Genomic DNA, 24,591 nt, shown 5'->3' with positions numbered 1-24,591 from the left:
CATATTTCATTCGATAAGGTGCACTGCTAGCTCTTCACTTGAATTTAACCCATTCGGGTCATACAATCGAAGTCGATAATATACCTTGACTCCAATATGCGCAAGGCTAGCTCTCTGTTACCTCCCCTTATCCTCAGGGCAACCATATCAATGTCATTTTCTCAGGAACTACTGAATGGATTTACATCATTTAAGCAAAAGGCACAAGTCTGAACTAAGTACTACCTCTTTGCCAAATTTGGTGTAATTCCGTTCATCAGTTCGGGCTGTAGCTGCGGCTAAAGGTCCCTGTGGAAAATTGCATGGGGAAACACGCTCTGGCACCCCCCTTTTCTCTCGGCCCCCGCTTCAAAAATCACCCCGAGACTTTCAGGATAGGAGCTGACCAGAGCTGGGCATTAGTTTTAAAATTTTGCTAAGATTCATCAACCGGGGCCAAAGTTATTCCAAATAGAATTTGCGGATTTCCTATGGAAAATAGGTCCTAACTATAACTACCTACTGGCGACCGTCAGTAGGTAATCTATATCTATCTATATATATATTCACTGAAAAAAACATAGGTTATAGACCATATATAGTTAGGAATTAGCATTTACAAAACTTTGAAAATTCACTGAAAAAACCATAGGTTATAGACCATATATAGTTAGGAATTAGCATTTACAAAACCTTATTTTACTCACACAAAACCATTGAAATTCGCATATATAGTTAGTTGCACTAACTATATATCGCGCACCCGCAATCCACTGCTGATCATGTCACATATTACATCATTCATGACATGGTCAGTGACATCACTGATGACATCACTGATGACATCTCAAATGACATCACTGATGACATCTCAAATGACATCACTGATGACATCACTGATGACATCTCAAATGACATCACTGATGACATCACTGATGACAACATCCAGTGACTGTATTTTTCTGTAAAGTTAAAATATGTCTTACATATTTAAGAATGAGTGGATGTATAAGTGTCTGGATGAAGGATTTAGTAAGTGCATGACTGACTGTATGAGTGAGTGGTTAAATGTGATGACATCACTGATGACATCTCAAATGACATCACTGATGACATCACTGATGACATCTCAAATGACATCACTGATGACATCACTGATGATATCTCATTTGACATTACTGATCACATCACTGATGACATCATTCATGTGATAATACGATGAACCTCTTCAGACTCTAATATAACCTTAGATACACTCAGTGTAAACAGACACTCACAGACTGTCACTCATCCATGGAGTTACTCACACACCTAGTCAGTCATGCAAAGAATCAATCACACCTCCATTTCCTCAACTATACAGTTATACACACCTTACTTATTCAAACATATACTAACACATATTTACTCTCTTATACAATCCCTGATACAAGTTCACAATGATCCATACAGCCACTCACACATTCACTGGCTCTTATGCACAGTTATTTATATATGTCAACTCTCACATGTACTGTGTTTTACATATGTACTTACTTTGACATGTAGCACTGAGATATCCATTCACTCACCAATACACTCATGCACACAGTCAACCGCCCATACAGCTGTTTCCACATGCACTTTTGAACCCATACATCTAGTGAATCAACTGCTCACACATCTATGCACAGAGTCATACACCTCCCAGCCACCCATTCACACTCTCAGTCTCCCATACAAATACTTGGGCAACCAATCAATAACCCATATAGTTAATCATATAGCTAATGATCAACACATGCAGCAGTTTACAGAACAACAGACATAATGATACACAAATTGAGACAGTTTAGTCACTAACCCATGCACTCAGTGAGACACATTTAATCACTCACTCTTACAGTCAGTCATGCACCTACTAAATCCTTCATCCAGACACTTATACATCCACTCATTCTTCAATATGTTAGACATATTTTAACTTTACAGAATCATACAGTCACTGGATGTTGTCATCAGTGATGTCATCAGTTATGTCATTTGAGATGTCATCAGTGATGTCATCAGTGATGTCACTGACCATGTCATGAATGATGTAATATGTGACATGATCAGCAGTGGATTGCGGGTGCGCGATATATAGTTAGTGCAACTAACTATATATGCGAATTTCAATGGTTTTGTGTGAGTAAAATAAGGTTTTGTAAATGCTAATTCCTAACTATATATGGTCTATAACCTATGGTTTTTTCAGTGAATTTTCAAGGTTTTGTAAATGCTAATTCCTAACTATATATGGTCTATAACCTATGGGTTTTTCAGTGAATTTCAATGGTTTTTAAATAGCAAATATCAAAAGCTGTAAAATGTATTCTTCTTTTAAAGGAAAAATATATTTTATATGTATTTAATATAATTTTTTTATGTATATAAATTTTTTGAGGGAACGAATTTATCAACTATCATGCTGAAGAAGAGTGTGGGGAAAAAAAAACAAAGAGGAGGACTAAGAGGAAAGAACAATCAGTTCAAAAATACAATTGCTTTAAAGCATGAAGTGCTTTTCTACACATTTACATTTAAATAACCCATATTAGAACATACAAAATATCTACAGAGGAGACGGTGTACATTGAATTTTAGACTCTTCATTGGTACCTACATGTTGGTACTTACATCACCCACACAACACAACAGCTCTATTCAGAGCTACCCTACCTCAAAGCACTCTAAAATATTATTTTACTATTTCCCTTGGTTTTCCCCTTGTTACGCTTTCTGGAACGCTACCCGGTGCGCGGTCCGGGCGCTAACCGTGCGAAAATATATGAGCCTCCTCAGCCACCCTCAGAAAACCTAGGGGGTCAGGATATGTCTCCCGTGCCCCCTTATACCCATTCCCAACATTGTTTATCCTCCATCTTGTGACTAAATTCGTCCGAAACACAATATGGCGGACTCCCGTTACGCTACCGGTGAGCTACCCGGTTCGCGTACCTGGTAGCACTTCCACCGCGAAAAATCAAAAAAAAAATTATTTTATTCTTTTGCCCCGCGGGGCCCTTTAATAGCCCCCACATCAATCCTAGGGGGTCAGGAGGGGTCTACCTTGCCCCTTTCATTCATTTCCCCCTTCGTTTATTTCCACCTCTTGTCTCTCGATCCTACCGAGAGACAAGATGGCGGCCGCTCCGGACTGTTTAGAATGTTGAGAATCACCGGAGAGCCAATCCGCTTCTCCTCGCGAAGTTCTGTTACGCGTCTGGTACGCGAACCGGGGCGCTAACCGGGACGCTGTCACAGATATATATATTTTTTTGAACGTTAATTTCTCAAAATCCACTGGAGCACATATCTTGAGACCTAGCAAAGGCACATCGGGCAAACAGTCTCTACAATTTTGCCAAGTTTCATAGAAATCCATTCAGCCGTTCGAGCTAAAAAAGAGTCCAACCGCCCTATGGAAAACTCAATGTTAAAAACACGTTTTGGGACCCCCCTTTTTTCTCGGCCCCGGCTTGACAAAACCCCCCCAAACTTTCAGGGGACGCTCAGAAACAAAATGTGCCATTTTCCTGAAAGTTTCAGCCAATACTGTCCATCAACGCCAAAGTTATTCAACATAGAATTTTCAGAATACCCTATTCAAAAAAATCCTAACTATATATATATATATATTCACAGAAAAAACCATAGGATATAGACCATATATAGTTAGGAATTAGCATTTACAAAACCTTGAAAATTCACTGAAAAAACCATAGGTTATAGACAATATATAGTTAGGAATTAGCATTTAGAAAACCTTATTTTACTCACACAAAACCATTGAAATTCCATATATAGTTAGTTGCACTAACTATATATCGCGCACCCGCAATCCACTGCTGATGATGTCACATATTACATCATTCATGACATGGTCAGTGACATCACTGATGACATCACTGATGACATCTCAAATGACATCACTGATGACATCATCTAGTGTCTGTGTGTTTTTGTAAAGTTTAAATACGTTTTACATATTGAAGAATGACTGGATGGATGGAAGACTGAGTGTGTGTGTGGCTGGCTGGGAGGTGTGTGACGCTGTGCATATCAATGTGTACTTGTATCAGTGATTGTACAAGAGAGTAAGTATGTGTTAGTATATGTGTGAAAAGTATGGTGTTCCGTGTTTAACTATAGATGAGGAAATCGAAGTGTGATTGATTCTTCACAGGACTGACTAGGTGTATGAGTGCATATGATAGTGTTCTAATAATAACTGACTGTATGTATGAGTAATTGTATGGGTGAATGAGTGAATATGTGTGTAGACGTACGAATCCGTGAGTGCGTATGTAGTAACTGGTATTGGTGTGTCATGATGTCATCAGTGATGTCATTTGAGATGTCATCAGTAATGTCATTTCAGATGTCATTAGTGATGTCATCAGTGATGTCACTGAAATATGGTGTTCTGTGTTTAACTGTATAGATGAAGAAATGGAAGTGTGATTGATTCTTTACAGGACTGACTTGGTGTGTGAGTAACTCCATGGATGAGTGGCAGTGTGTGACTGTCTGTATAGGTGTATGAGTGCATATGATAGTGTTGTAATAATGAGTGACTGTATGTCTGAGTGATTGTATGGGTGAATGAGTGAATGTGTGTGTAGACGTAGGAATCAGTGAGTGCGTATGTAGTAACTGGTATTGGTGTGTCATGATGTCATCAGTGATGTCATTTGAGATGTCATCAGTGATGTCATCAGTGATGTCATTTGAGATGTCATCAGTGATGTCATCAGTGATGTCACTGACCATGTCATGAATGATGTAATATGTGACATCATCAGCAGTGGATTGCGGGTGCGCGATATATAGTTAGTGCAACTAACTATATATGGAATTTCAATGGTTTTGTGTGAGTAAAATAAGGTTTTCTAAATGCTAATTCCTAACTATATATGGTCTATAACCTATGGTTTTTTCAGTGAATTTTCAAGGTTTTGTAAATGCTAATTCCTAACTATATATGGTCTATAATCTATGGTTTTTTCTGTGAATTTCATTGGTTTTTTAACAGCTAATATCTGTAGCTGTAAAATGTATTCTTCTTTAAATCCAAAAATATATTTTATATGTTTATGAATAATTTTTTTTTAAAATATTTTTTTTTCTTCGTTCCCGCTTCGCGAATCGGGAAGCTTCCCGTTAGCTGACCTTGATGCCGCGAAATAGACCGCGAGCCGGTAAACGTTTCTTTACCGCAAGTGCCGCGTTAGAAAACAACATCGTGACGCCTCCCGTCCGCATGACGTTTCACGTTCTCGCGTGATACGTCATATGACGTGCTACGTTAGCGAACTGGTACGCGAAGCGAGTCGCAAAGCGCAGGTTTCTGGAAGCAAACCGGGAGGCCCTGCAAAGCGCTTAACGTAAACACAGCAAGTCATGTGACTTGGTAATAACACTTTTCATTGGTTCATTTCACTTTTGGTTTCCTAATGATGTAAGACTAGGTCATATAATCTAAAATGAACACTTTTGATTGGTTGAGAACTCTTGTTTTTCCCAAATGATGAAAATCCCTCCTTCTTTCCTCACTCTGACTTTCATCATTGTGAGAGAAAGACCCTTTGTGATCACTGAGCAATGGCTTCTTTAGTAGCTTCAGCTGGTGCTTCCCCACCACCTCCACCACATCCAAGGAAGAGTGGACCACCTGCTCAAGTTATAATTCAACAAGAAGAGGAAGAAGAGGAACAGGACGACGAGCACGAAGAGAGGCAGTTTTTGCCTGAGCAGCCCAGGACGTCTCACCGGAAAGAAAACTTCATTTGGCAATTTTTTAAAATTCCCAAAGGTCAGAAAAAAGTAAATGCAAGATACGTAACTTGCCTTATATGTCAAGATAGACTGTCCAGAGGAACCGAGAAAAAATACAGTTTCGGAAACTACACAATGCATCGCCATATGACTAGGTGGCATCCTAACAACTACAGTGCTGCACAGTTTCGGAACGACCTAGATAATCTCCCTATTATGGCCAGAAGATCTGTTGTACCGGAAGTAACGGGACCAGAGGGCAGGGAGATGGTGCCAAATATACAAATGAGATTTGGTGAAGTAAAACACATCTGCGTATTTTGCTATGGATTCATTTGCTACGGAGAAAGAAGCATCACTCTGATCAACAGAGCTATTGACTATCATATGCAAGTTTGTACGAAACGCCCAAAATAATAAATACTTCTTTTTTTGTTTTGTTGCTCCTGTTGAGCCCTTTACAATGAATCGTTTTCATTGCCCCCTCCAAGAAAACCCCCCAAAAATATAAAACTGTTCAGAAAAATTCAAAAAAAGTAAAAAAATGTTCCGAAAAATAATAAAAAAATATAAAACAACAAAAACAATTAAAAAAAAGTTCTTTTCAGAACTACCTCCCCGTTATTAAAAAATTGGTACAATATTTGGAACTGTGCCAACCTCTATTTCTCTTAGTTCGCTTCCCAGTTCGCTCGCCGGTACGCGAACCGGAAGCGAACCAAAAACAGTAAGTATAAGGGAAGGAAACAGACACTTATGTTAAAAGAAAGACAGCTATAGGGGAGTAAACTAGAGATACTATTACCCGTAATCCACTGCTGATGATGTCACATATTACATCATTCATGACATGCTCAGTGACATCATCAGCAGAGGATTGCGGGTTTTTTGGCAACGTGCCTTATCCACGGTTTAATAACGCTGCCTTTTGCTTTATATAAGTTTTCAAATTGTATGAAATATATACCAATAGGTCGTTATGAACCTTTAGGTAGTGCTTTTCTTCATGAGGTCTGGTCGCTTCCATACACATACAGATGTTTCAAAGATGATCAAGAAGTTTATCTGAATGGAGAGGAATGCACTGAGACGCCAGATCATTCACTAATGTGTAGGCACATACAGTTACACGGTTCATGCAACAAACACCGACCAAATATGGCTTGCGTGTTGCAAGGCACGCCAGTTCCTGCTATCATCCCCACGTTCAAGTTGTTGGAAAATGGTAGTTATTTGATGCTCAATAATGAAGATTGTTCTGAGTTAATTAAAAGTATTCCTTTTATCGTAACAGTAAGTGAACGGGTTATTTGCTGCAGAAATGTTCTATTTCCTCCCACACATGAACATAGGGAGTTTTCAATCTGGCCACAAATACCAACCTTGGGACAGATTTCAACGGCATGGCAAGAATAAGAGCTCTTTTGTCTCAGAGAGAGGTGGCCTTGAGTTCGGCCCGTGAAACTTTCGTGCTTCACATAGCGAACACCCGTACAGAGGTGCAGACCCTTTTCAATTCAGATTTGCCTTTCAATTTCAGCAAGATGGTTCCGACTATCTTTAACGCATCCTCCACAAAGACCCTGGCGCACTTTTTTAAAGTTGTTACCAGTGGTCTCGTGACTTCATTTGAGAAAATCTTTGGAGTCATCCCTGCTTCCTTTCATTCTATTTTCTCCACTCTGGTTCGTGGATTGGCATTTTTACTTGCATTACCAGCGGACGCTCTTGTGCTTTTTTACATTTTTAAATATGGATGTCCCTCCTATGCAACCTCCCACCCTGCAGCTGCTGACACTGTTCCGCAATCGCATGCTAGAATATTATGGCACAATGCCGTTGGCGATATTAAGCACGGCATATGGATTATCTTTTCGATTCTCCTACTTCACCTGTGTCCAGCCTGTATTTCACTGCCTGACCTGTGATTTCGATTGGGCCATTGATTTGTGTCTCTGCGGACCGGTTTCTCCTGACGTCGACTTTAAATAGCTGATGACTCCTATCATTACTCACGAGTTGGTTTGTCCTGGCGAAAGGATTATGGCTGTGGCATTGATGCATGGACAAAGCAAAAAAAGGGGAATCCCTATGTTCCACAAGTTTGGGAGTATTTGTGTCAGTACCACTCTTTTAGAAGCACACAGAACCTGCACATTTATCATAAACAATTTACTGAATAATGCAAATACACCGTTGTTTAAGATTGAACCTGTTTGTACAGTTTATTCAAAATATCGTATTTTCATTAGCACTTAATGCTCACAATGTTTAGAAAATAAAACAACAAGAACACACATAAAAATAATTGCTCTACAATTACTAACAACAATTGTCGATATACATCAGTTAAAAACCAGCAAAAATTATTGCACATAAGTCAGTTAAAAAACAACAGAAGTTGTTGCACATAGGTCACATAGGTCAGTTTAAAAAAACAGCAATGGTTGTTGCACACAAGTCGACGCAGCGTTTCGGTTATTTATTTTTACACCTTCATCAGGACAGTTTTCTAATCAGATTTCTAATCAGAAAAAAGAAACATACAGTTAGGAATCGCACTGATCACATCTTGTTTTTAATACATTGATGTTAGGTTATATTCATTATACTATAGGTACATTGGTACTTCCTGGTGCTCTTACAAAGGAAACGTGTGGTACTAAAAGAGGATACTCATTTTTATAAGGTTGGGATCACTAAAAGTACAAATTCAATGCATGCAATACATGCAGAGTGTTAGAGTATAGCTTGTACCTTGTGATAGTCAAGAAAGAGAATAGCCAGGAGTCCTCTCTACTCAATTCGAGGAAATCACTTTTCTCGGGCCATCCGATTTATACACTAGTATCCATACAGAGTGTAAAAAAATCTACAAAATAATGAATAATAGTTTTGTTCATTCTAGAGTACAGCATGGGATATTAGTACTCGGCTCGTCGGGATTGTACAAGTTACCTTTATGTTTGTAATACACAATCCTCGCATCTGAGGGTCGAGGGAGCCACCGTTTTATATACTCCGGAGTCTTTTGGAAAGATGATTGTTCTAATTGTAATCAAACAAAGGAAGAGCGGACAAAAAAATGACCGTGAGAACTAATACTTCACTCAAGAGATTCTCACCCTACCCCTTATCTCACAGATAAATTAAATTCTGTGGGACTTACCGTTTTAGAGTAGCAGAACATAAGAATGGATGTTCTTGACAACAGCTTTATCAATTGCAGTGTCCGTTACTGAACAGTCGTCCGTTTAACAGTACTTTTACATCCGTATTTCATCCGGATCTGTAATTTAATACAGTATTCATTTACTCGGTTTATCATTTTTTAAAACAAATTCTCACCTACGATCTCTAGCGTTTGCAGGGTTAATAAAGATACTTGAAGGTTTGTATTTTATATAATTTCACACCCTTTTAAGCTAGCCTAGCGTGCGGTCTTAGCTCTTATTTAGTGGGCGGCTTTCTCCTGTGGGGTTTTTTAGAGATTGTAGTCCCGCTCTTATTTAGTGGGCGGCTTTCTCCTGTGGGGTTTTTTAGAGATTGTAGTCCCGCGCATCATTTTAAGGCGGGTTATGTGGCCCTTTATTTAAACACTGCACGAGATAACATTACATACCCCATTACCTATAACGGAGTTTTGTATAATGCGACTACCAATGGGGATGCGGTAAAATATATGTCTTTACATCTTTAATGTTATCAGTTTTAGGCAGTTGATTTAGGCGCCTTAATGGTTTGTGTTCAGTGTTTTAAATGCGGCAGGATAACTAGCTCTCTTCTGAGGTTGTAGTCTAATAACTCGTGTATCCCTCAGCCGTGTATTAGTGGGCCTTAAAATACCGGACTAGTGCTAGGGGAACGGCAGATTATTATCAGTACGAGGCAATAGATTTAGGTGCCCTCAGGGTTTGTATTGCATGTTTTAAATGCGGCAAACTATGTAAATCTTCCGAAGCTTCCGAAGGCCTTATGTTAACGGACTAGCGCTTCAAACGCGACAAGTTATTATCAAATACAAAAACCATTAGCTAATGGAAGTCTAGGTGACAGGGTCTCTTTTTATACTAAACCGAGTCCCGTTACTCTTCAAAATTACGAGTAACCCATCGTTAGTGTCCATATTCTTACCTTTTGTATACAGGTCGGCCTCCCTGCTCCTCTCGGCACCCTCGTTTTCCAGTATTCCCTTAAGCCCGGGGACCTTCTGTTTATATGCCTGCAGGTGTTTCCGGTCATTAACCCATTTCCCGCGGAATTTTTAATTGGATATCCGGTCTCGGGCGGGAGCCTAAACTACATCTGTAGTTTTTTATTCTTTTCGCGCTGTCAGATATAGATAGCAGGACTACTCAAGTAGTTTTAATTACTTCCGCCCTACATTTTTCGCGCTGAGTATGCGCTGTCAGATATGGATTGCAGGACTACTCTAGTAGTTTTGATTTCTTCCGCCCTACATTTTTCGCGCTGGGTCTGCGCTGTCAGATATAGATTGCAGGACTACTCAAGTAGTTTTAATTACTTCCGCCCTACATTTTTGTTAAACGGGCGTGACTTACCATTGCATTACATTTATAGTTCTTTATTCATCCATCACAATGTTTATGCAGTTGTATTTAAACTATAGACGTACTCTGTTTGTGTCTATTAATATCGCCATATATATCTTATGATGCGGGGCTAGGTGAGTATTAAAACCGCCATTGTCTGCGCGTATCGTTTCTAATTTAAGAGGTTCTATACTCATCGTAAATATTTTACCTAAGCTTGCATACGTGTCTGTTGATCAGTGTTATAATTGAAGTCTCCCCGTTAATTGGAGTATTCTTTTAGTGCCGCTATCAACCCTCATGGGGAAGATTTCATCATAGTTCATTCAGGGAAAAACTGTGGCGCGTATCTGAAAATCGGGGAAATTTTGTTGATTATCCCATATATGCTATAAAGGCACACTTTAAGTTCAAGATTACAATGGGCATTAACATATGTTGGAAATAAGTGGGAATCTCGGTTATAGAATACGTTCCCAGTCTTCTTTGGAGTTAAGACCCTGTTTAACACTATTAAAGCGGGACATGAAAAATTGCTCTCGCTTCTTCCTTTTTATTTCCATATTGCCCCCACGCGCATTCAAATAAACTGTTTCCAGGCCACACCAGGTGAGCTCCTGTACGGTATGCTTTGCCGATTGCCAGTGCTCAGTTAATGGGGCTCCTTTCTTATTTGTCCGGATAGAGGATTTATGCTCGTTAATCCGTAGTCTGATTTCTCTTGAGGTTTCACCTATGTAAACCAGACTACAGGGGCACTTAATCATATATACAATATTCTTTGACCTGCAATTAATAAAAGATTTGGTTCTATGTTTTACGTTGTTATGTTCCACATATTCTCCTTTATTAACTAATGAGCAGTTCGAGCAACTGCCACACGGAAAGGTGCCCGTTGGTAATGGGGCCCTGTCCATGGTTGTTTGTATAAGGGTAGACTCTTCCTTATAGGTGTGCACTAACTTATTTCTGAGAGTTTGATTACGTCTAAAGGCAATCATTGGTCTTGGAATCTTTTCTTTGTTTTTATTGGTTATCAGATGCCAATTCCTATTTATAATGTTTTTGATTTTGTTACTGATGGCACTGTAGTTAGTCACGAAGATCAGAGGTTTTTTCTGATCATTTCTGACTTGCTTGTGAAATAGGTTATCTCTATTAAAGTACTTTGCCCTTTTATATGCATGTTTCACAAGGCGTTTAGGGTATCCCCTTTCAGTAAATTTTGTCGTAAGTACTTTAGAATGTTTCTCAAAATCTCTGTTATTTGTACAGTTGCGTTTCAGTCTCAACAATTGGCCAAACGGAATATTATCACGTTGGCAGGGGGGATGGTGGCTAGTGTAATGTAACATAGTGTTACGATCTGTTTTTTTTGTAAAAAGTTCAACTGCTAATACACCATCTTCGTGTTTAATCACAATATCCAAGAACTCGCAGCTGCTGTTGCTGAAATTAGAGGTGAATTTTAAATTACTATCTCCCAGGTTTAGCCATGAGATAAATTCAATCAATAATTCTGCTGGCCCCGTCCACACGAAAAAAACGTCATCGATATATCGAGACCAGTGTGATATGTTTTCAAAAAAAGGTGCCATTGGGTTAAAAATGTGTGTATTCTCAAATTCTGCCACATACAGGCACGCCAGGCTGGGAGCACAGGTAGCTCCCATGCTGGTGCCCTTAATTTGTTTGAAATATTCGTTATTAAAAACAAAAATATTGTTTTTCAAAACAACCTTAACGCAATCAATAATAAAAACTTCCTGTGGATTCAGATCTCTACTTTCTGTGCTCAGAAGGTTCTCTATCATTATAATTGTACTGTCTTGAGGAATATTGGTATATAGGGCCTCTATATCAAGTGTTACCAATAGTTGAGTGTTGGGGTTAAAAACTAGACCCTCTACTTTTTGTATTATTGCTGCTGTATCTTTGATGTATGCCTTTTGGGCTACAACATGTGGCTGTTGGAAAATATCCGCGTATTTACTAAGTGGTTCAGTAAGTGAGCCAATGCTCGATACTATAGGTCTAAGGGGCGGGTTTTCTAGATTTTTATGCACTTTCGGCAATCCATAGAGTGCTGGTACTGTAGGATTCTCATTGTATAGAAAATTAAATTCATCAGTACAAATAACCTCATCTTCCTTGGCAAGATCTAACATTCGTTTGATTGTCTTTTTTAATTCTAACCAATCCTTTCTATCAACTTTCTGGTAGTGTTCTTCATTGTTCAACATAGAGGCAATTCTATCCTTATAGTTCTCTGTAGCCATGATGACAATACTCCCGCCTTTGTCTGCAGGCTTGATCGTGAGCATGTTGCAGTTTTGGAGTTTGTTGAGTGCCTCCTTTTCCTCTAGTTTTAAATTATAGTTCAGCCATTGTTTGTGGTCTAGGAGGTCTGCGACACTCTTCTCTACAGATCTCTCGAATGCCTCTATGTCTTTATTGACCTGCCCTAATTGTGGAGTCCACTTGGATTTAGGTTTCAACCCTGATTTATTTGCTGATGGAGTCATGTCTTTATCTTCAAAGAAAGATTGTAATCTAATTTTACGAAAAAAAGTTTGTAAATCTCGCTCTAGGTTAAATCTATCTATTGGCGAGACTATTGCAAAACCTAATCCTTTTGCTAAGAGTTTATTGTCTATGTCTGTAAGGGGAAAGTTAGAGAGATTTATTATCCGGGCTTTATCTGTTAGTCCCAGGTCTTTTGGCTCCTGGTGTTTGGTCTGCGATTGAACTGAGGTTGAGGGTTGAATTTTGCCCTCCCCCTGTTCCTCCCTCTCTGTTGTCCAAATTGTTGGCGCTGCTCTAAAAAAGAGAGAGATTCTCTTTCTGGCCTTTGGATAGTATCTTTGTCCTTTTGATTATGATGTTCACTAGACATTTCTGGTTCAGAGTCTGAACTCGTGTATGAGGTATCAAAGAAGCGAACCTTCTTTTTTTGGAAATGTTTAGGCTGGTTTTGCCATGGTTTATAGTTTTGGGTGTTCTCACGGGGACGTTCATAGTAATCTTTTTTTTTAAATATGGATGTCCCTCCTATGCAACCTCCCACCCTGCAGCTGCTGACACTGTTCCGCAATCGCATGCTAGAATATTATGGCACAATGCCGTTGGCGATATTAAGCACGGCATATGGATTATCTTTTTGATTCTCCTACTTCACCTGTGTCCAGCCTGTATTTCACTGCCTGACCTGTGATTTCGATTGGGCCATTGATTTGTGTCTCTGCGGACCGGTTTCTCCTGCCGTCGACTTTAATCAGCTGATGACTCCTATCATTACTCACGAGTTGGTTTGTCCTGGCGAAAGGATTATGGCTGTGGCATTGATGCATGGACTACTTGGTCCCTGGAATTTACTGGCGGCAGCACAGTCTTTCTTGGAACAGAGCTTTCTTGAAAACCCACCGAGCTGTCCTCTGATGGTGATAGAGGATCCGGTGCTGGGAGAGCACGTATGTTCTTTTCCGCTTTTAAATTGGATGGCTGAACTGTTTTCGGATGAAGACGGTGACTTCCTATTGGAGGCTGTTGCAGCTTATTTTGCATACACAGTTATGTCATAGACCTTTTTCATGTTTGATATGCTGAGTACTAGCATTTCATTGACAATTCATTGACTTATTTGTCAAGTTTTTATTATTTACCTTGCCTATTGGCTTATGACTCGATAAAGTACTTGGCTGTTTTATTTTTCTTTAGCATTAAATTTTCCTAGTTTTTAATGCTTTACCTTGCGGACCGTCCACATATAAACTTGCAATCTGCTCTCATGAGATGGCACTTCTATTATCTTATTCAGTTCGTTTCCGGATCATGGGGAGGTGTCATCTAGGTCCTGGATATCTTTACACCGTGTTAAGTTAGCATGGGCTCATTACCGGTTTAAATGCCATTTTTCCTTTTTTGCAACTTCTGCACACGACACTTAGTTGTTGCTTTAGCTTTCCACCTAGTAGTTCATCGTGGTTTACATGAGAATAATATGTTATTGCTCTACTATCTGCTTTGCTTGTTAAACTATATCTGTACAGCGAGTGCTAAAGTTTCAAGAACAACACGATACAGAATTGTTATGAGGTCTGATCTCCACGACTTCATACTCATAACATAAGTGCAACTTCTGCCAATTCTGGGCATGAGGCGGGTTTTATATTGCTTTGCCGAACACACATACACAACAGTTGATGCGGTTCACATGAAGAGAGAGCTGGTGTATGCTGATGTGATTCCTTCAAATCTAAGACACTAAAGTATGAGCACGCCCTAAACCAACACAAAGAGACCTTCTTAGCAAATAATATAATATGTGTATTAGGGAGGGTGAGATATAAGCAGCCGCGGGCCGTGGAGGGAGTTACGGTGAGGCAGGGAGGCGGGGAGGGGGAGAAGCAGGGTGGAGCCCTCTCTACCTTGCCCCTCCCCCTCCCCGCCTCCCTGCCCCACCGTAACTCCCTCCACGGCCAGCGGCTGCTTATAAGTGTTGCTAACTCTTATTCATTTACAGCATGTTAACATACTGTCACCATTCGCTTTTTATGTACTAGTAACTATGCTGGTAATTTTGCTACTGATAATATGTGTACTGTAATGTCAAATGAGATTTTATCAGTGATGTCATCAGTGATGTCATTTGAGATGTCATCAGTGATGTCATCAGTGATGTCATTTGAGATGTCATCAGTGATGTCATCAGTGATGTCACTGACCATGTCATGAATGATGTAATATGTGACATGATCAGCAGTGGATTGCGGGTGCGCGATATATAGTTAGTACAACTAACTATATATGGAATTTCATTGGTTTTGTGTGAGTAAAATAAGGTTTTTTAAATGCTAATTCCTAACTATATATGGTGTATAACCTATGGTTTTTTCAGTGAATTTTCAAGGTTTTGTAAATGCTAATTCCTAACTATATATGGTCTATAACCTATGGTTTTTTCAGTGAATTTCATTGGTTTTTTTAAAAGCTAATATCTATAGCTGTAAAATGTATTCTTCTTTAAATCCAAAAATATATTTTATATGTTTATTAATAATTTTTTTTAAATATTTTTTTTGTTTCGCTCTCGGTCCGCGAACCGGGAAGCTTTCCGTTAGCTCAAATTGATGCCGCGACCCGGTCCGCGAACCGATGTCATTTGAGATGTCATCAGTGATGTCATCAGTGATGTCATTTGAGATGTCATCAGTGATGTCACTGACCATGTCATGAATGATGTAATATGTGACATGATCAGCAGTGGATTGCGGGTGCGCGATATATAGTTAGTACAACTAACTATATATGGAATTTCATTGGTTTTGTGTGAGTAAAATAAGGTTTTTTAAATGCTAATTCCTAACTATATATGGTGTATAACCTATGGTTTTTTCAGTGAATTTTCAAGGTTTTGTAAATGCTAATTCCTAACTATATATGGTCTATAACCTATGGTTTTTTCAGTGAATTTCATTGGTTTTTTTAAAAGCTAATATCTATAGCTGTAAAATGTATTCTTCTTTAAATCCAAAAATATATTTTATATGTTTATTAATAATTTTTTTTAAATATTTTTTTTGTTTCGCTCTCGGTTCGCGAACCGGGAAGCTTTCCGTTAGCTCAAATTGATGCCGCGACCCGGTCCGCGAACCGGTAAGAAATCAACATAGTGACGGTATCGCGTTGCCGTGTAATGCGTCTTATGACGTACTGCGTTAGCGCACCCGGAAGTGCCCCGGGGCGCGGACCGAGGCGCGAAACGCAGCTCCCCGGAAGCGATCCGCGGCGCATCGCGAAAGCGCGACGTATCGCGTTGCCGCGTAATGCGTCTTGTGACGTACCGCGTTAGCGCACCCGGAAGTGTCCCGGGGCGCGGACCGAGGCGGGAAGCGCAGCGACCCGGAAGCTAACCGGGGCGCGTTCCGCAGCGCGTAACATGAGCGTGAGAGGTCATGTGACTTGTTAATAAAACTTTTCATTGGTTCATTTCACTTTTGGTTTCATAATGATGTAAGGCTAGGTCAGGTGACCTAAAAATAACACTTTTCATTGGTTGAGAAGTATTGTTTTTCCCAAATGATGAAAACCCCTCCTTCTTTCCTCACTCTGACTTTCATCATTGTGAGAGGAAGACCTTTACTACTATATCAGAAATGGCTTCATTGGTAGCTTCAGCTGGTGCACCCCCACCACCACCTCCACCTCCTCATGGGAAGAGAGGACCACCTCCCCAGGTCATGACCAACACTGAGGAGGAAGAGGAAGAAATGGATGAAGAGGAGGGAGAAGAACCACAGTTCTTAGAAGAGGTGCCCCGGGTTTCACATAAGAAAGCCAGTTTCATCTGGCAGTTTTATTCGATCCCTCCTTGCCAAAAAAAAGTCAATGCGAGGTATGTCACCTGCCTCATCTGTAAAGAAAAATTATCCAGAGGGACGGATAAGAAATATAGTTACGGAAATCATACAATGCACAGGCACATGACAAGGAAGCATCCACTCAATTATAGCCGGGCGGAAATACGGGATTTGCAGGAAAATCCAAGATCAACTCCTGTGGCCAGATCAAGAATACCCATTTCATTGACACCAGCAGAGGCACGGGAAACTGTGCCAAATATACAAGAAAATTTTGGCCAAATGATACACTCTTGTATGCACTGTCGTGCGTTGTTAGCATGTGGCAACATGAGCATAAATGCTATAAACCTGGCGTATGAACACCATAATTGCCCTAACCGCCCCCAGTAATTTTTTTTTTGCTCCTGTTGAGCCCTTTTCAATGCCTGTTTTTTGTTGTTTCCCCCCCCAAAAAAAACCAAAAAAAATATAAAATCGTTCAAAAAATACAAAAAAAACAAAACATTTTAAAAAAATAAAAAAAATATATAAAACAACAAAAATATTTAAAAAAAAGTTCTTTTCAGAACTACCTTCCCTTTCAAAAAAATTTGCTAGAATGTTTAGCACTCTGGCAAGCTCTATTTCTTTTGGTTCGCTTCCCGGTTAGCTTCCCGGTACGCGGACCGGGAGCTAACCAAAAATTTTTTTTTTTTAAAAAAAGAGTAAGTATAAGGAAAGTAAACAGAGAGTGATGTTAAAAGAAAGACAGCTATAGGGAGTAAAGAAGAGATACTGTTTAATAGATCTATTTACCGAAGAAAAGACGGAAGAGGGTATAATTGTGAAAAACAAAATAGATAACGAAGTGAAAGAAAAAAAAGAGAGTATAACATTAACAAAGAAGAGTTTCTTGGAGAATGTGAGTGAATGTTCAAAATAAGATTAAAACATGAGGAATAACAGAGAGAAAAAATAGAAAACAGAAAACAAAAAATAACAGAAAAAGATTAATTGAAACAGCAAAGAAATGTAAGTAACATAGAGCCATATCATCAACATAGGCAATAAAAGTTTTGCAGCTTTTATTGGCAGAAATGTGTCGCTAAAGCTGCTTTTGCGGCAGAAAACTGCCGCTAAAACCACTTTTGCACCAGTTTTCTGCCAATAAAAAGAGCAATAATTTTATTGGCTGTGTTCATAATATGCCCCTTAGTGTGCTTCAACTACACAGAGAAAGCATTATGAACAAGTAGTGATAGAGTGATCAGTCAAAGACACTAAGAGTAATAGAGACGGAGTGAGTGAACAAGAGTGAGGAACTATGAGAAGAGAGGGACTGAGAAAAAGAGTGGAAGGAGTTGAGTAAGTAGGTAATAGAGAAAGGAATGAGGAAAGTAGCAAAGGCAGGAAACTGAGGGTTAAAGAAATGAAGCAGTGGAACTAATAGAAGTTAAATGTGATAGAAATGTAACGAAAAGAGTACAAAACATTTACCTTATAATTGTCGTTAAATTACTCAGTTTTTGTTTTTATACTTTCAATCTGTGAAAGAGAGAACAAACATTTGAAAAATATTAAAACATGTATTTAAAAATTACAAAAGACAAGGGAAAAGATTGAAGGACAAACAGTTTTTCAACAACTTTGACACTTACAGAAGCTTCTGCTTCTCCAGGCCCCCTACACAGTCCTAAAGATATACATTTTAAACTAACAGTATCTTGATGCAGATGAAGTGAGGCCTATCTTAAAACATGGTGCATCTTTTGCATTGCTGTTGTCTCAGAAAAGTGTCGCAAGACACTAAAATTTTAAATGATTACTTCAGGATGCCAATAAGATGTGTCCTATCCAGAGGTTTGTTTGAGGTGAGGCCTACTCAGGGTTGCAGATGAAATTTCGAGTTGTTGAAGAGAACAGAGGACATAATACATGTGAAGGTCTACCAATGAAGTGAATCATGTCCACTGCACTCTTGAACAAAGTCCAAACCTCCTATGTTTCCCTGGACAGACCTAAACTTGATCTGCACAATGTGATTCGTAATGATAGGAAACACAGGTGATGTAAATGAAATACGTGCAATTTATTTTGCTCATTTCACAATCACATCACTTGTGTTTCCTTTGCTTAGGTATCTCATTGTGCAGATGTAGTCCAGCATATGAAAGATTACGCAGAAGTGCAGCACTGCATGCAACAACTTTGACACTTACAGAAGCCTCACCTTCTCCATGCCTCCTACACAGTTCTACATATACATCATAAATGCAAACAGTACAGAATTAATTATACATGTTAAATGGTTTATTTTTGCTGTTCTCAGAATGTATCAAAATTCACTAAAAACAGTGACTTGAAGGTATTCATCATATAACAGCGGGGAAAAAAAAACACAATCAAAATGATTGTGTTTAAAAAACCCATACAACATAACAAATCAGAATTCAGAACTCCTTAAAGTTAACTTACTTTCCATGACGTCAAAGGATGTCCTATGAACAGCTTACACTCTGTTGTGCTGTTATTACTTTCAGCCCGCCACTTTCTGAAAGAAAATCTCCATCGTTTTTAAAAACATGTTACATGCAATAAATGACTTCTTGCTCTCTACCACAAGTTTCCACAAGGCCAAATCTTGTCAGACCCATTTATAACTCTTGGATTTCTTGTAAGCCAATCCCGTCATTTGGCATTTCCGCAACTTTCAGAATTAAAATGTTGAAGATCATTTTCACAATCCTGGAATAGTAATATCTTCCCCTTCTTGCTCAGTCATGTTCTACATTTCCTATGACACTGATACTGCTTACTATGAAGCAGACTTACACTACCTCTATGACTACTACAATTATTTAATTCTCTACATCACTTTTAATCACAAAGCAATGTAAAACAGTAGACAGCATTGCAGACTTACATTCCCTCTACTTTATGTTTTGATTGGCTGCTTCAATTAGCTTATAAAAAGAAATAGTTTTTCTGAACTCATTCAAAGTGCACTTATTTCTCCATGACGTCCAGTCTTATGGTTAGAAGTTATGTCTCTGAACTACACTTATCCTCAAGGCCAAATTGTGTAGGAGCCATTAGAACTTCTTGAAATTCCACAGAGCACATCCCGAGATTATTTCCCTAAAATTTTGGTTTTAAAAACACCAGGTAAGAGTTTTTAAGGTCATACGGCAATTTTTTTTTGAAAATTAAAACAGAATCGTTGCAGAATGACCAGCCATTTCTAGACTTTAAATGAGCTGTGTAATGTCCTGATGTTATTGAAGGACCGTCATGATATATAATTGCTGCAGTTACAAAAGTCCTTCCTGATATTGACAACTGCGAAGCTACAAAATTTTTAATTAAAGTTGTCAATTTTGTTCCATCAGGCCTACATCGTTGGAACATTAAAATGACATACTGGCCATATGTTCGTATAAATAATGTGGACATCATTTCAGATTTACATTGGCTACACTCCATGTTGTGATCAGCTGCTTTTACTAGCTTATTAAAGGAGACTGATTTACTGTCTGGCAAAGTTAAATATATAAATCTTTCTGAGTCTACACTAGTAGTACTTGATACCATACAGTTCTCGCAGTCATGCTGCCATTGATAAGAAAGCCCAAACAGCTGATCTACATCTACACCTTCAGCATGTAATACATCAAGCATATACATTAAAAACTCCTGACAATCTTGCTGAATATTTTGAGAGAATTGTGTTTGGCCTGAACATCTGTCTAACAGATTTCGAATTTCAGACACACTTTCTATGTTTGTTCTATCAGTGCTACATTTCTCTAACACAGAATTTAACAAACTGCAAAATGTTTGATCAGAATTGACCACAATCTCTTCTTTTACATTTTCTAGAGAAAACAAAACATTAACCACTACATTAGCATAGCAGTTGACACCAGAACTGTTTTCAAACTGAAAACCAACAACATCTTCAACAGAATCCTTTTTGTTTCTGCTTGTAATTTTAGGTTCATTGACTTTTTGTCTTTTTGCTACAACCTCCCCAGTATTGGTCACATTTCTTCGTTTCCGGCCTACCACACGTTTCTCAAACAAAGGATACTGAGGCAAATGTGGCGCATACTCTCTTCTTAACCTATTGTATTCCTAAACACAATCTAGATCCGCACAAATGTTTGTGACATCACACTCAATCAAGTATAATCCCGATAAAGTTCTAACTCGTGACAATGCCACATATGCCATACCCTCCTTGAACACAGAACTGCCAATATTCACTAATGCACTGTCTACACTTAAACCTTGCGATTTATGGATTGTCACCGCATATGCCAAGCAAACAGGAAACTGCTTACGGCGAACATATAAGTCTTTTACAAGCAAAAATCTAGCAGAACAACGACCAATTAGCTGTACTTCCTCAATGCCATCAAATTTAATTTTTAAAAATTCAATTCCATCTCTATTTCTGTATTTCACAAAATCAACAACATTACCCATTGATCCATTTACCAGACCTCTTTCAACATGTAAATTCCTTCTTAAAATTATACGGCAGTTCAAGCACACATTCAGAGTCTTTTCAAAACCTGCAGTTTTAGATATACTCTTCTCTAATGAATCCAATTTTGTTTTCAGATTCTCAGACAAAATAATTGTTGATCCCATATGCTCTACTCTGTCAATAGCTTCCAGTTTCACAATCTCTTGCTTTTCTAAATGCAACATTTTGTTGTTGAATTTGGCACATTCTGCAAGAGTTGGCATCAAACATATTCCAGATTTCTTCTCAGTAATTTTCTGAAAAATATTCTCAGGCACAACATCTTGTTCTGGATATAAATTTGACAGTAATCGTGCATGTAAAGCTTCTTTCCCATGCTCGGTCACTTTTCCAATTCTAACATCTTGTAGAATAGTCTTGTAAACTTCATCCTTCGCCTGACGCATATTTTCATGCAGTTCAGCATAATTGAAGTTTAACCATATATTGACGTTGCCAATGCTGCCTAGGCACTTCCTGGTATCTTCATGCGTGAGCATTTTGAACACAGGTTGCCCTTTCACTGGTGTCAGCTGCAGAAGATCACCGAAAACAATGATGTGTTTGCCACCAAATAACACATCATACTCTGTTTTGAGAACTTCTTGCATTCTCAAATGCACAAAGGCAAGCATGACATTGGAAACCATGCTTACTTCGTCAATGATAAGAAGTTTCATTTTCCTCAAGATTCTTGAAACTTCAAAACAAGCATCTCCAGATAGCTTGTGATATTGTAATTTGTTGTCATGCTCCACTGGCAGCATCAGTAAACGATGTAAAGTAATCCCTTTAATGTTATGTGCTGCCAGTCCAGTTGGAGCGGTGACAACACAAGACAGCGATGACTCTGTCCTTTCCTGCAAATAGCATGAAATTGCTTTAATGAGGAAACTTTTTCCAGTTCCCGCTTCTCCACTCACGTACAGTCGGACAGGCTTCAACGATGTACATGAGCACTCTTTCTTGTCATGACTTAATCCATGATCAATTTGCATGGTAACTTCGTCATATATTTTCCTCTGCTCAACGTTGAGTTGTCTTTCCAACTCTTCTAAGTTAACCGCATCCTCCTGAGCATGTGCCATGGCTCTTTCCACTTCATTCATGGCGGTGGCAGCTTCATTTTCGATAACAGGTCCTCCTAGTGGATCCTGACTCAATGAAGCAGAACTCTGACTGTCCTGAGAACTGTCTCTGGCAATCTCGGCTGCAATCGTTGCTTCCTGCTCAATTTCCGCATTCAACATTTCTACATATTTGGGAAAAGCAGGACATTCTATGGTCTCCTTGGCGGCATTGAAAGAGTCTTCATAACAGAGGAAATCTCCAAGCAGTTCCTCTTCTGCACGCCAAGGCTTGAAAAGTTGCAAAAGTGCTAAATAGAAAAACTCCTTTTTTTCAGGAGATTCGCCACTCAATTTTCGATGGTTTACCAAGTGGCATTTTCTTTGCTTGACCAGACATCCCTCACTTCCTATTACAGCATACACTCCTTTCTCAGTATCTTCTTTGATGTTCCTCTTGAATATGTAATTTTGAAGAACCTCATACAGACAAACATTGTCGAGGTGACTGCTTCTATTTGGATAATATGTATCCAACATGTTGGTCTTCAAAATGTCGGTACTGTTTGGCTCCTTTTCCGCCAAATACTCAATTTCCCGCACAGGTTTGAGAACTCGATTACGCGTTGCAGCAAGACCAAGACTCGCCCAAACGATACTCCTGGACTTGGCATAGAGACTTGCTGAAGACAACCGGTCAGAGCATTCGTAAGCTCCAATTTCTCGATGCGACAACATCTTCAGACTGAAACTGTACAACTTCTTGCTGAGGCTCTTTTCATGGGAAATGTCCTCCCACATATCCTTCAATTCTGTCTTCTCTTTTTTGGTGATGTAAGACGTCACATACCGAGCCACAGCCATACAGTTATCAGCCACAAACTGTATATCCATGTTAGCATTCCACATGGACAAAATCACCGGGTTGTAGTCGTTGATGTACTTGGACTCTTCGTTCCTCTTCAAATTGTATGTGTTTTTAGGTGATTTCTTCATGACATTGTGTCGCAGCGAAGACATCAAACTGTTTACTCTTCCTTTAGAAATCACCGGTCGTGGAAAGCCGAAACGACATTTAGTGTAGAACTTGTCCTTGTTTCGGAATTTACGACGGCAGTACTTTCCACATCGATGGCTTTGGAAACGCAGAACTTTTTCTCTTAGGCTTTTCTTCTCCTTTGCGTTTGGAACAGCACACGTAGAATACTGTTGGATGAAACTCATCACTGAGTCTTTTGGATCCGTTCCAAATTTAGGTGCATCCTTGATCCACAGCAACATATGTATATGAGGAGCACCTCTTGCTTGGTACTCCTTTCTCCAGAAGAAATCCAACACCTCTCCAAGAGGTGGATTCTTCTTATTCATGATGAAAGACATCATAGCTTCAAATCTATGATTGAAGTACCTACATACATTGACTGGATCCAAAGAGCACAGTTCTCCGGGTGTCTTGAATTCGATGTTATCTACGTTAGCATTTGCCTCTCGTAGAAATTCAAGTAAGTCTTCCCAGCCATACTCGGCACAGCTCAGAGTGAGGAACCATGTGGGAGTACCTAAGTTCCTCAGCATACATTTTAAATCACCATGACGACGGTACCAGTACTCATTAGTACCACGCTGACACGCCATGAGATTAATCAGGTGAGAATCCAAAATACTGTCTTGGACATTGACTTTATCCATAAAGTCACTTGCCGAGATGTTTTGCATGTGTATACCACTTTTCAAGATGTGGTTCACTGCATATGACAGTCCAGACAGATCGCTTTCAAACAGGAGATGAAACAAATAAGGAATGCATTGTCGAAACCTAGCATCTCCTGCATACAATCGCAAAGTCCGGTATTCAGAAGCAGGAATTTGATGAGGTCGCTCATCATATCTTCCTCCCTGACCTGTTGGAAAAAGCTGTGGGAAACACCGAGCTTCCAAACTTTCCTCCCAAACACTAATGGGACTCCCTTTGGCTTGTTTCATTTGAAACAACTCAATAGCATTCCCCATGACTTCCTTGGAATGCAAAGGATGAACACTATAATGTTCATATATTTCTTCACTAGTAGAGGGTTCTACTTTCTCAATTTGACCAGCACACAAATCGCTATCCTCTTCCTCACTTACTTCCTCTTCTGCAACATATACATTCTTATAGTATTTTTTTTTTTTTCAAATACAATGTTGCCTTTTTAACTTTCCTAACATCTACTAAATCTTGCCATATTTTCTTATTCTTTGTCGGAACCCTATTAACTAAGATAACCAGAGGTTCCTCTTCCACTTTTTCTACTCCGATTGTGTTAATGTTTTTCTTCAAA

Source organism: Lissotriton helveticus, chromosome 4_1 (assembly GCF_964261635.1).
Source record: "Lissotriton helveticus chromosome 4_1, aLisHel1.1, whole genome shotgun sequence".
In the NCBI taxonomy this organism is placed as follows: Eukaryota; Metazoa; Chordata; class Amphibia; order Caudata; family Salamandridae; genus Lissotriton; species Lissotriton helveticus.
The sequence above is the reverse complement of the archived record's forward strand: the minus strand, read 5'-3'. Positions refer to the sequence as shown.